A 13,830-nucleotide genomic window follows, 5' to 3' on the forward strand; every position below is an offset into this window, starting at 1 on the left:
ACATCACCTTTTAAAGGATATTTTAAATCACAGCACCAGGAAAAGTAACAAAAACCACAATTAGGAACCCTAAATGTCTCAGGATGAGCAGCTATTTCCATATTTAACATTCAGGAAAGACAGTTGCTTTGCTGTCTTTGTTGGCAAATGGAAAATCTGTAGGAGGGCATGGTGCCCTAGGTTTGTTATCCCAGCACCGGGGAGGCAGAGGCAGTGGGATCACCAGTGCAAGGCCCACCTGCCTCAAGCAACAAAACAGGGAGGTAGCAGAGACAGGCAAGTCTCTGAGTTCAAGGCCAGCCTGATCTACAGATCAAGGTCCAGGCCAATCAAGACTACATAGTGAAATTTTGTTTCAAAACAAAACAAAACACAAACAAACAACAAACTAAACTGTTAGGGCACGTTGTGTGAAGATATGCCTCTGAATATTCAATTTTTGATGTTGTACCTGAAGAGAGTTAAACAATGACACGATCTTGGTATTGTTACTTCTATGGCCCATTACAGTCCTCATAATTTATAAATATTCATCCTTCCTCAGTAGCTATGGACAATCTAGATTGAATCTGATTGCCTGTAATAAAGAGCTGATGGCAGGCCAATTGCTGGCAGGAAGCGGAGGGTGAAACTTCTGAGAGAGAAAAAGAGAGATAGGGGGGCGGGTGGGGAGAGGGAGAGACAGACCGAGGCAGAGACAGACACAGAGGCACTGAGAAAAGAATTGAGAATCGAGAGGTATACAAAGGTAAATGAATAAATCAGAGTAGAACAGAGAGGTAGAGCTAGCCAGGTGTCAGGACAGAGTTCCAGGGTTAGTAGGGTTAAATAAACTACATGGCTTGCTGGAGGACTGCCCTAGCTAAAAGGCCTAAGCTTTAAAATATTAAAAAGCCTCTGTGTTATTACTTATACCACTGGCAGGTGGGAAGTCCTGCTATACCAAACCGTAAAAACTGTGTAACTGTTTGAGCCAGTGTGTCCTGATTTTCTAGGATATCCAGGGTGTCCTGGAGTTCTCTGAACAACCAGGCTGGCCTCAAACTCACAGACTTCCTCCTGCCTCTGCCTCTTGAGTGTTGGGGAGTGAGCTATCACACTTGGCTCTGGAACTCTTCATAATATGATTTTCCCAAATTCACAGATGTAGAACTGAAATAGGATGGGTGATAGAGCCATTCACTGCACCTTGATAAGAACTAAAAGTGGGGGCTGGCGAGATGGCTCAGTGGTTAAGAGCTCCGACTGCTCTTCCAAAGGTCCTGAGTTCAAATCCCAGCAACCACATGGTGGCTCACAACCATCCATAACGAAATCTGATGCCCTCTTCTGGAGTGTCTGACAACAGCTACAGTGTACTTACATATAATAAATAAATTAAAAAAAAAAAAAAAAAAAAAAAAGAACTAAAAGTGGTGACAGACACCTTTAATCCCAGCACTTGGGAGGCAGAGGCAGGTGGATCTCTAGGAGTTCAAGGTCTGCAGAGTGAGTTCCAGGACAGGCAAGACTACACAGAGAAACCTTGTCTTGATGTCCCCTGCCACTTGTAACAACACAGTTTCTCTGTGTGATAGCCTTGGTTGTCCTGGACTCGCATTGTAGACCAGGCTGGCCTCAAACTCATAGAAATCCACCTCTCCTTCCTGAGCACTGGAATCAAAGGCATGTGCTGCCATGCCTGGCTAGCTTCTTTCCTTCCTTCCTTTTTCTTTCTCTCTTTCTTTCTTCCTAGACTAGTCTCACTGGTGTCTTGAACTCCCTATATAGAACAAGCTAGCCTCATTCATAGACATCTACCTGTCTCTGTCTTCTAAATGCTGTTAGCTTTCCTATGTAGTCCAAGATCACCTTCCCAGAGAACAGTGCTACCTACAGTGGCTGGGTCTTCTGTATGAATTAATATGGTGACGTGTTAGTGCACTCCTATAATCCTATATAATTCATTAGACAATTCCCCATAGCTAGGTCTGTCTGGGAAATTCCTCAGTGAAGACTGCATTGTCCAGTGGCTCTAAGCCCTGTCAGAGTTGTTAAAATTAACCAGGCAACTGACTATAGACATACAGATTCAATGAAAAAAAATTATTTTTTCAATCTGTAAAAGGTATGTGTCTCTGTGTGGGTATGTGCACGTGAGTGCAGGTGCCAGAGGAAGGCACATCAGTACCCTTGGGGCTGGAATTGTAGATCGTTATAAGCCACTACTGTAGGCACTGGGAACTGAATTTAGGCTCTTTGCAAAAGCAGTACATGTTTTTGATTGCTCCGCATCTCCCCAGACTCATTAATATATATTTATATATATAAATTTCTTTGTTAGTCTAGGGGCTAAAATAGTTTCAGTGTTAAAATGTAAGGTTTCCTAATAGAAAAATATCTGATAGCTTGTTGTATGCCAGGCACAGTGCTATGTACTGGGAATGTCTAATGATCTTGACCTTATAGCATTTGTAATCCTATCAGAGAATAACAATATGTAATTATAAACTTTAAAAGATTTTCAAAAATATTTTTATTCTATGTCTAGGCTTATGTATATGTGTATGTGCACCTGTGCAGTGCCCTCAGAGGCCAGAAGAGGGCATCTGATCCCTTGGAGCTGGAGTTACAGGCAGTCTGAGCCAGCTGACAGGAGTGCTGGCATTCTAATTCTGGTCTTCATGATTGAGTAAGTAGTACGTGCTCTTTACCACCAAACCATATTGAGGTTTTTTAGGTGTTATGTAGGAAATACTAGGATAGTTAGGGTGGGAGCAGTCCCTAGAGACTGAGACCGGGACCATGCTAAGCAAGTGTCCTACCACTGCACTAACTGGGCAGGCATCCAAAGATGTAGCTAAATGTTTGCATGTCCAAATCTTTTATTTGCTGGGAAGATTCTGTAAAATACAAGTACTAAACCTAAAACTGCTTATTTGGAATTTAAAAATATTTTTAGATACATTTTAAATTCACAGCAAATTTCAGCTTAAAGTACAGAGTTCTCATCTGCTTCCTGGGGCCCTCCCTCCTCATCCCCAACAATTTGATGTGGTTTTGTTGTTGTTTTCTTCTCGTGCTGAGGATCCGCTCCCATCACCTCTCACATGCGAGGCGAGGCTTCACGCATGCTTTTCTGTTCCTTTGACTCTGATCTATTAAATCATGATTAAGTACATCAAAGCACAGGTGTCGAAGTAAGAACTACGTTTCCCAGAGTGCAATGCAGCACGTCACAGAGAAGTACCCGGCATGCGCAGAGGAGTCCTCCGCGCTCGACCGCGCTCATAAGAGAAACAGCGTGTGTGGTTCTTGACGTGCCGCGAACCTTCGAACGCAAGTGCGAGACTACCCTGTGAGGAAACGTTCCAGGGATTCGCCTGTTCCCGCCATCGCAGTTACCAGCGCGACGTGCTGTTTCTTCCTGTGCTCGGTAGGTGGGACGGGGCCATGGCAAGGTACCTCCAAGCAGCGCGGGAACGAAAGGCCAGCGTTCCTGCCCGGCGCCCGGCTCGCCGAGGCGGGGTCTGAGGAGACGCGCACGCGCCCTGGACGGGAAGGGGGCGGGGCTGTGGGAGCCGGCGCCCTGGGGCTTGCGCGTGCGCCCTACCTCTCTGGAGAGGTGGGAAGCGGCTGGAGCTGGCTAGTCTAGATGCCGGCAGCTGATGTGGGTCCCAGACATCAGCCCATTTTACTACTTTCTCAAAAGCTTAGTTTTTGGTAGGGACCCGCTCTGTAGCCCAACCTGGCCGTGAGATCGCAGTCCTCCTCTCCCAACCCCGAGTGCTGAGATTACAGACTGCACATGCCCTAAAGGTGTCCATTTTCACAACAGTAACTTCAACCACTCTCCAGCTCACTCTTTTTTTTTTTTGGGGGGGGGGTTTCGAGACAGGGTTTCTCTGTGTAGCCCTGGCTGTCCTGGAACTCACTCTGTAGACCAGGCTGGCCTCGAACTCAGAAATCCACCTGCCTCTGCCTCCCAGGTGCTGGGATTAAAGGCGTGCACCACCACGCTGGGCTCCAGCTCACTCTTATGTCGGCAGACACATGTATCCTAGGACGTCTGCGTCTACTCATCAGCACCTTCCCCTGCCTGTCAATGTTCAGCTTTCTCTAGGGAGGCTTTGACTCATGCTATTTCACAGAAACAGCTCTAACAAAGCCACCTTGACTTCTGGATTCCGAAGTTCAGTGATAAAGGATTGGCAGCATCCTCTTTCATTGCCTCGTTTCTCTCTTCTCTAAAGAACTCTTGCTTCCTTTGCTTCATCTTTAACGGTTGTACCCTCAAAGTACATAAACCCTTCTTCATCTTGCCTTTCTTTCTGTTCCCTCCTTGGACATTGTCTATTTCACACTTTAAATAAAAATAAAATTTATTTTGATGCTCTCGTTTCTATCTTGTAAAAATATTTGGTGTGTGTGAAGGCAGGCATGTTCATTCCACGGCACTTTTGTGGAGGTCAATTGACAGCTTTCAGGAGTTCTCTCCTTCCATCATGTAGGCTTCTAGGATGGAACTCGGGTTATCAGGCTTGGCACAAGCACTTGAATCTGCTGGGCTATCTCACTGGCTCTCAAATTTATATCTTGTAGATCAGTATAATGTTGTGGTGTTAGAATCTACAGGGAAAGACCAAATCTTAGTCTCAATTCAAATTTAGATTAAATGAATTTATTTTATTTATTACTGCTAGGCAGTAGGCAGTAATAGGCAGAAGGATGGCAACCTTAAAGCCAAACAGCATGCCATGTGGTGTGGAGGGATCCAAAGGAAGGACGGGGGCTGGAGAGATGGCTCAGCAGGTAAGAGCACTGACTGCTCATCCAGAGGTCCTAAATTCAATTCCCAGCAACCACATGGTGGCTCACAACCACCTGTAATGGGATCTGACACCCTCTTCTGGTGTTCATGAAGACAGTGACAGTGAAATAAATAAGTCTTTTAAAAAGTTAAAGGAAGGAAGAGTTATAAAGGCAGATATCAACGGTGGCCCTTACAATTAATTATCTATAGAATGCATAGCTGGGCCAGGTCGTTGTTTTTCTCCTCTCCGTTGTTTCTCTTTCCCATTGTACAGTAATAAAACACTTCTTCATCCCAGTCCCACAGATAAGCAAGTTTACAAAAGCAGAAAGCAGGAACACAATTATCTTATTCTTATCTTGCCTGCAGGGCAAAGATAAGAAGGCCCTTAAGGCTTGACTGCCTGGTACCATAAATTTCTCGCCATCATAGGGGAGTTATGTGTAAATTATTACACAGGTCTGAACACTCTGGGAAAGTGTCACTAATTGACTGGGGGTAGATAGAGCAGGTACTAACACAGTACCATGAGGTTGGGGCTGGCTGTCACAGCCCCACAATTCTACCTTAAACTCAAGATTGATTTTTATGTTTATTTAGGTTTGTTTTTATATTTTTATTATTTAAAAGTATTTTGCAAATATATGGAGAGTCGGGTCTCCTTAGGTAGTAGCTCTAGCTGTCCTTAAATTCATTCTACGCTGGCCTGGAACTCACAGAGAGACCTGCTTGCCTCTGCCTCCCTAGTGCTAAGATTAATATCATGGGCCACTATTCCTGGCAACATTTTGTTTTCTAAAATTTTCTTTTTTTATTTATATGAGTGTTTGACTTGATGTTGGTTGGTTGGTTGGTTTTTTACGAGACAGGGTTCTCTGTGTAGCCGAACTCCAAGATCCACCTGCCTCTGCCTCCCAAGTGCTAGGATTAAAGGCGTGTGCCACCACGCCCGGCTTTGAAGTAGTTTTTTTTAAAAAAAGATTTATTTATTTTATGTATGTGAGTACACTGTCTTCAGACACACCAGAAGAGGGCATCAGATCCCATTACAGATGTCTATGAGCCACCATGTGGTTGCTGGGAATTTAACTCAAACCAATAGAATAGCAGCCAGTGCTCTTAACCACTGAGCCATCTCTCCAGCCTGCTTGATGTATATTTATGCATCACATGCAGAGGCCAGAAGAGGTAGTTACTGGGCTGGGCTCCCTGAAGCTGGAACAGAGGGTTGTTAGCCACCATGTAGGTGTTAGGAATCAAATTTGGGTCCTCAAGAAAGGATAGCCACTGCTCTTGACTACTGAGCCTTTACCCCAGCTCGCCACCGCCGCCGACACCACCACCACCACCACCATCATTTTGAGATAGGATTTCACTGTAATCCAAACTGAATTTGAATTTAAGGTGATCCTCCTGTCTTGGTCTCATGAATTCTGCAGATTTTTAAATCCAGCTCTGGCATTACATCTCCTGTTGAATATCTGATAGACATTTCAAATGTGGCCCAAACTGAACTCTAGTTTTAGCCTCACATTCTCATGCTTTCACTAGTGTTCCCATTCCTGCAGATACTCAGGTTCAGAACTTGGAATTATTTGTGGTGTTCCCCAACTCTTCTCCATCAGTGTGTAAGGACCTATTTGTTCTTAAGGGTTTGGAGTATCATTTCTCAGTGTCTAATTGTGGGTGCTTGGTAGATCCCTTTTTGCTTGAGAATTTTAGTTCTGATATTCTTGTTTGTATTCGGTTTATCCATTTATATAATGTACTGGGTTTTTTTCTGCTGCTGTGATAAAACACCTTGTGATAAAGTCAACTTGAAAGAGAAAGGGTTTGTTTGGTTTACCACCCTGGATTGTAGTCTATCATTGGGGGGAGCCAAGGAAAGAACTTGGAGCATCTAGTTACATCTGCAGTCAAGAGCAGGGAGAGATGCATGCATGGTGTCTGTGAGAGGCCAAACCTACTCTGTCTTGGGACTGGCCTCCATCTTAAAAAGAAGAAAGGAAAAAAGGGCCTGTGAACTTGACCTACAGCAGAACCCAAGCTGCACGCACATACCAGGAAGGACCCCACTGCTTGTCTTTGGCCAGAGTTCTTCCCTAGCTACTTCCTAGCAACAGTTAATCAAAGATTAGTCCGATTGTTTCAGATGTTCTTTCAGACTGTTTGTGATTGTATACAGTCTTGCTTCAGAGCACCCATTTGTCCGCGTATGGTCATTCTATTAGGTGCTTGCCAGACTGGACACCCCTCACTTCCTATTTTCCTATAAAAACTTGTTCTGCTGAGGGGTCAAGCTGCTCTGCCTTCCCTCTGGTCCTGCTGTGTCAGGGTTGAGTTGGAGGGGATGCCAAACCTGAGCTTGTAATAAAGAGACCCTAATGCTATTACATCTAAAACAGGCTCCTTGGTGGTCTTTTAGGGTTCACGAATGCTTCCCGGCATTCATATTTGTGTTTAACCCCCTCTTCATTACACAGTAGTTCAGGACCTAGCCCAGGGAACAGTGCCACCGAGAACGGGTGGTTTTCCCATCCCAGTTAACATAATGAAGACAATATCTCACAGACCAACCTGATCTAGACATTGAGAATCTTTTCCCAGGTGGGGTTGTTGTTGTTGTTCTTGTTCTTGTTCTTGTTGTTCTTGTTGTTGTTTTTGTATGTTTGTTTTGTTTTGTATTTTTTTCTTAACAATCAGACACGCAAGGCACATCACTATCCAGCTCTTTTTTTTCTTGCTTACTCACAAAGCTCTCATTAATATCAGCATCTCACTATAAACCACAGGGTTTCTCTGTGTAGCCCTGGCTGTCCTGGAACCCACTCTGTAGATCAGGCTGGCCTCGAACTCAGAGATCCGCCTGCCTCTGCCTCTGCTCTGCCGCCCAGGTGCAACCAGTGCCATCCTTCCCATGTGATCTAGATGTCTGGTTAAAACTAATCACCTCGTGCGTTTATCTGCTGTAGTGCTTTTTCACCCTAAGAATAAATACATTGAACGTGTGCATCACATGCTGCTGAGAGTGCACTGTAAGCATTGCATTGTGAGGTGTTTTATTCTAAAACAGACAGGACACAGTGCTCTTACACAGCCTAGATTATCAGCTTGCTACACACCAAGTCCACATGAGGTAGCCTGCTACTCCATATGCAGCATGTTACTAGAGCAAATACTACATAGGTGGTTTTCACAAAATGAAAAGTGTTTGTGTATTTACACAGAAACAGTTCAATAAAATACTAGATGAGGGCCAGTGGAAAGGCGCAGAGGGTAAAGGAAGTGGTCACTAAGCCTGACAGCCTGAGTTTGATCCCACAATAAGAAGAAAACCAGTAAACACTATGGCACATGTGCTCCCATACTCAAGAAACAAATGTTTAATAAGAAATAAGGAGGTGATGAAAGCGTTTTCAATTTATAATCTCGTATATCTTTTTGAACATTATAATCTCATGGGACCACTATCATGTTCAGGCTGGTTTTTGCTGATGTGGCCTTCTTTGGCATGTGACTATACTTATTTAATATCTGTGTCCATTCTGCATTGTTTTTCTTTCACTACTGCATATCTTTTATGTCTTAGATAATTAGTAAATGCTACTGAATGGAATTATGAAGGGGCATAATTTCTTTTTTCTGCATGGGGTGGGGGAGTAAAGAGTCTCTCACGGAAGATGTTAGTACTTTACTATGGAGACAGAGAAGACTGTGAGAGGCTCAGCCTCAAACCTGTTCCAGTGTTCTAAGATGAAAGACTGCTCTAAGAGGACTCCGCTCCATTCAGCAATCTCATCTGCAGTAGTATGTGCCAAGGCCTATGCGGAACAGAAAGATGAGTAGAGTGGCAGCCTGTATGCTCCAGGCTTGTCATCTTGTGGGAGAGCAGTCAGTGAAACAGTTCATCATACACATGAGTGACAAGTGCAAGAGCAGAAGTTTACTGTGAAGGCTGAGGCTGGAGAAATAGGAGTTCAGTCCAGCCTGGACTACACAGTGGAACCCTGCCTCTAAAGCAATAAACTCAGTATGGTGGCAGGCACACACCTCTAATCCCAGCATGGGGAGGCAGAGGCAGATGGATCTCTGTGAGTTCTAGGTCTAAGGTTCCAGGGCAGTCAGAATTGCATAGTAAGACACATACACATAAATCTTGGGAGAGAAAAATGTCTAGCTGTGTGAGACATGGTGGCCTGTGCCTTTAACTCCAGCACTCTGGAGAAGGAAGCAGGCAGGGCTCTGTATTTGAGGCCAGTCTGATTTACAAACCATCCCCGCTGTGTGTGGGATTATAGGCATGCCATCATGACTGTTTATATACTTTTTTCTTCTTCTTCTTCTTCTTTTTTTTTTTTTTTTTTTTGGTAACAGGGTCCCACTTGGCCACTTTGTAGCTTTAAACCAGGCTGACCTTGAACTCACTGAGATCTGCCTGGAGTGCTGGGATTCAAGGTGTGCACCCTACACTAGGCTTTTTTTTGGGGGGGGGGCACATATTCTTTTTTATGTGAAAATGAATGATCTGGTGGTGTTAAAAATGTTATTTGGCCCAGATCAGCCAGGGCTATACAGAGAAACACTGTCTCGAAAAACCAAAAAAAAAAAAAAGTTATTTGGCTCAAAACAACATTAAAAACATAAAAAAACAAGAATAAAGTTTAAGTGCAGGGTTTAGGCACTTTCCAGAAGTTTTGGTTGGCCATAGCCTTGGGGTAAATGGAGGAACCCGTGGCTGTATGGCTATATTCTCCTGACTGACCTGGAACTTGCTTTGTAAACCAGACTGGCCTCAAATACAGAGCCCTGCCTGCTTCCTTCTCCAGAGTGCTGGAGTTAAAGGCACAGGCCACCATGTCTCACACAGCTAGACATTTTTCTCTCCCAAGATTTATGTGTATGTGTCTTACTTTATGTATGAATATTCACAACATGCATGGTTTGTGCCCTCGGAGGCCAGAAGAGGATGTCTGATCTCTTGGAACTGAGTTATAGTTGTGAGCAGTCAAGTAGATACCGGACCTGAACCCATTTCCTCTGCGAGAGTGGCTGTGCTGGTTTGAATAGATATGGCTTGCATGGACTCATATATTTGAATGCTTGGCCATAGGAAGTGGCACTGTTAGGAAGTGTGTCACTGTGGAGACTGGCATTGAATTATATCTATGCTCAGGCAGTGTTCGGTGAGACACATAGTCTCCCTTTTTGCTTCCTGTAGATCAAGATGTAGAACTCTCAGCTCCTCTATCACCATGTCTACCTACATGCTGCCACTCTTCTCACCATGATGATAATGAACTGAACCTCTGAAACTGTAAGCTAGCCCCAGTTAAATGTTTTTTTCCTTTATAAGAGTTGCTGTGGACATGGTATCTTTTTACAGCAATAAAACCCTACCTAAGACAGCAGCAAATGTTCTTAACTGCTGAACCATCTCTCTAGCCCCATAACTAGACGTTTCAGACTTTCTGAAATTTGAATTTTGGAGATAGATTCAGACAAGGTCTTGCTATTTGATAGCCCCAGTTAGCCCTGAAGTCAAGTTACTACTGTCCCTGCCCCCTGTGTGTGGGATTATAGGCATGCCATCATGACTGTTTATACTTTTTTTTTTTTTTTTTTTTGTATTTGGGCATCTTTTGTCTAATTTTACGTCTTCACAACTGCATGCAAGGATATATAGAATCATACTGTATTTGACAGTTTTAGAAAACAATTTTCTATCCTATCTTGTCTTGTTCATTTTTTGTTGTTTATACTTTTTTTTTTTTTTTTTTGGTAACAGGGTCCCACTTTGCCACTTTGTAGCTTTAGACCAGGCTGACCTTGAACTCACTGAGATCTGCCTCAAGTGCTGGGATTCAAGGTGTGCACCCTACACCAGGCTCTTTTCGGGGGGGGGGGGACATTTTCTTTTTTATGTGAAAATGAATGATCTGGTGGTGTTAAAAATGTTATAGGGGCTGGGGAGGTGGCTCAACATACCTGTTGAGCCAAGAACACTTGTTCTTGCCAAAGACTGGGTGTTCTGTTTCCAGCACTCATGTGGCAGCTAACAACTGTCTTTAATTCCAATTCTAGGGAATCTGTCTCCTCTTCTGATCTCCGAAGGCTCTTTCATGCATGTGGTGCACACACACTCAGGCACATATACAATTAAATATTAAAAATAGTGTTGTGCATTGTAGTTCACACTTTAATCCCAGTACTCAGGAGGTAGAGGCAGGTATATCTCTGAATTAGAGGCCAGCCTGGTCTACAGAGTGAGATCCAGAACAGCCAAGTGCTCCACCACTGCACTACTGCTCTGGCCCCGGTTGCTTTGATATGCAAGTCCTTGATAGCTAATGATAATGGAATCTATTCATGTGATTAGTGATCATTTATATTACCACCTTCTGGCAAACTGCCCTTTCTCCATTTCTGAGTTCAGTTATTTCTCTTCTTATTGCTGAACTGTGCTCTTGGAAGCACATGTCTTAAATATTTAGGAAGTACAATCTTTTGTTCCTCCAAACTGAGTCTTGAGGACATGACTTCAACACCGTAAGCTGTTTTTCATAACACGATTTTTTGTTTGTGCAAAGCCTGTGTCATTATCTGAGTTTTTATACTGCACAAAAACAAAATAAACAAGATACCATATCAGACTAGGATGACAATAGCAAAAAGACAGTAGTGTATGTTGGCATAGATGCAGACATTCTAGAATCTCATTGCTGTTAGTAAAATGGCACACCCACTGTGAAAATAACCAGTCTGATCTTTTGAAGACTAGGCACAAGTAATCCAATAATTCCACTCCTGAGAATAGACTTGGAAAATGAAAATATACATCAATGTAAAAGCTTGTGTTAGCTGCATCATGCGGTGCATGCCATAATACTGGCTTCTTTAGGGCTGAGCTAGGTGAATTACATCAGCCCAGAGGTCTAAGGGGCCCACAAAGATATAAAGATCTTATCTTACAAAACAGCCTGGGTACAGTTTCACACACTTGTAATCCCAGCACTTGGGAGGCTGAGGCAGAAATGTGAGTTTAAGTCCATTCTGCCTTCATAGTGTGGCAAGTGTTTGGGGGGAGGGGTGGCTCAGGTCTTGTCTTCTTGAAGGAATGACCTCAATGTGGCATCCTTACTTGAGCAAATCAACATATCTCCTGGCACACTGTATGCAGCTATTGATCTAGCAAATGCCTTTTTCTCGGTACCGGCCATAATGACCACCAGAAGCAATTTGCTTTCAGTTGGCAAGCCAGCAATATATCTTTACAGTTTTACCTCAGGGATGTATTAGCTCTCCAGCCCAGTGTTATTTATTATGGTGGTGAAAATGAACTAACACCAAGCTGTTGCAAGGTAAAATTCTATTTTTATGACCAGGCCAAACTTATAGTTCTCCTTGGTAGTAGAATGAATACTCCCAGATCAGAAACAGAAAGGCCTTTTTAGGGCAAATGAGCAAGTGATTAAAAATGGGAATTTTACAGTTATTTTTATGGTCTTGGGAAAGCTACCTGTAGGTTTATGGTCTGACAGTTAACATACCATGAAACATTATGATCAGTCAATTCTCAGAACAAAGGAAACAGTTTGCAGTGTGTAATTCACAAGAGTAGAACAACAACAAAAGTTGACCTGTAGCTAGGGATGTGAAAGTCTAACTTTTTGTTTGTTTTTGTTTTTCTTGTTTTTTTAAAAGATTTATTTATTTATTATATGTAAGTACACTGTAGCTGTCTTCAGACACTCCAGAAGAGGGCATCAGATCTCACTGTAGATGTTTGTGAGTCACCATGTGATTGCTGGGATTTGAACTCAGGACTTCTGGAAGGGCAGTCAGTGCTCTTAACCGCTGAGCCATCTCTTCAGCCCTCTAATATTGTTTTTAACTAAAATAAAAATGGAGTCAGCTGTCCCTTAACAGTATCATAACTTAGAAGGGATCTTGATTTTCTGTTTCTCCATAAAATATTACATTAGTTTACAAAATTGATAACATTATGCTGCTTGGACCAAGGTAGCAACTACTTTGAACTTGTTGGTAATCAGAGGATGGGAAGTAAGTGCAGCCAAAATTCCAGGGGCTCCACCTCAGTGAAACTCTTAGGAGGCTTGTGGTGTGCAGGGAGAAATTCCTTCCGAGGTGAAGGATAAGTTGTTGCGCCTGACTTCTCCTGCCAGCAGGTGTTGCAGTCTTTGCTACCTTGTGAGTTCTTCTTCTTCTCATCTTTTTTTTTTTTTTTAAAGATTTATTTATTTATTATATATAAGTACACTGTAGCTGTCTTCAGACACTCCAGAAGAGGGAGTCAGATCTTGTTGCAGATGGTTGTGAGCCACCATGTGGTTGCTGGGATTTGAACTCTGGACCTTCAGAAGAGCAGTCAGGTGCTCTTACCCACTGAGCCATCTCTCCAGCCCTTCTTCTCATCTTTTATCCTCCTCACCCCCAGGAAAATTCCTGAATCTGATTTCTTTCCTTTTGTTTCTTCTTTGATCATTTTGACCAGAGCTACTAACAAACTGCAAACAACCTCTATAAAGGGCCAACAACCACCTGACCTCCCCTGTTGGAGGCCTCAAATTTACGTACCCTCTGAAAAGTTCCGAGAATTCCAAATGTCACACAACTGCAGAAACTATCTGCAGCTGGCAAAACCATGCTTCTGCCAAAGTACAAGGTAAATGCTAGCCAGCAGGGACAGTCAGTTTGAAGCTGATAGTCAGCAGCTACAGTCAGTTTGAAGAAGCACCCATGTCCCCACACCTGGGATTAAAACAAAAACACACTAGAAAAAACAAAACAAAACAACAACAATCAAACAAACCATTTTTATAGTATTTCTGTGTTTTTTAAAAGAAACCAAAATTTCAGGATTCTCACTACATTTCCCGCCTTCTGTTTTAAGCCACTAATTGTGCTGTGTATAGTGGGAAATTATAAACAGAGACGTTTTTTCAGTTAAGCACTTTTCAGGTCAGTGTGGCCAAGGTTTTCAGGAAACTTCTATTGCTCTCTCATCTTTATCAGTTTTT

At 43.1% G+C, this 13,830-nt stretch overlaps 1 protein-coding gene across 1 annotated transcript in view; it reads left to right on the forward strand.

The window, feature by feature from the left end:
- Positions 1-3,251: 3,251 nt before the first annotated feature.
- Positions 3,252-13,830, forward strand: part of Sgf29 (SAGA complex associated factor 29) — a 23,426-nt gene continuing 12,847 nt past the window's right edge. Inside the window, exon 1 of the mRNA XM_021167300.1 lies at positions 3,252-3,415. The gene's annotated coding sequence lies outside the window, so the exon portion shown is untranslated. The remainder of the gene's footprint in view (positions 3,416-13,830) is intronic.

Source organism: Mus caroli, chromosome 7 (assembly GCF_900094665.2).
Source record: "Mus caroli chromosome 7, CAROLI_EIJ_v1.1, whole genome shotgun sequence".
Lineage (NCBI taxonomy): Eukaryota > Metazoa > Chordata > Mammalia > Rodentia > Muridae > Mus > Mus caroli.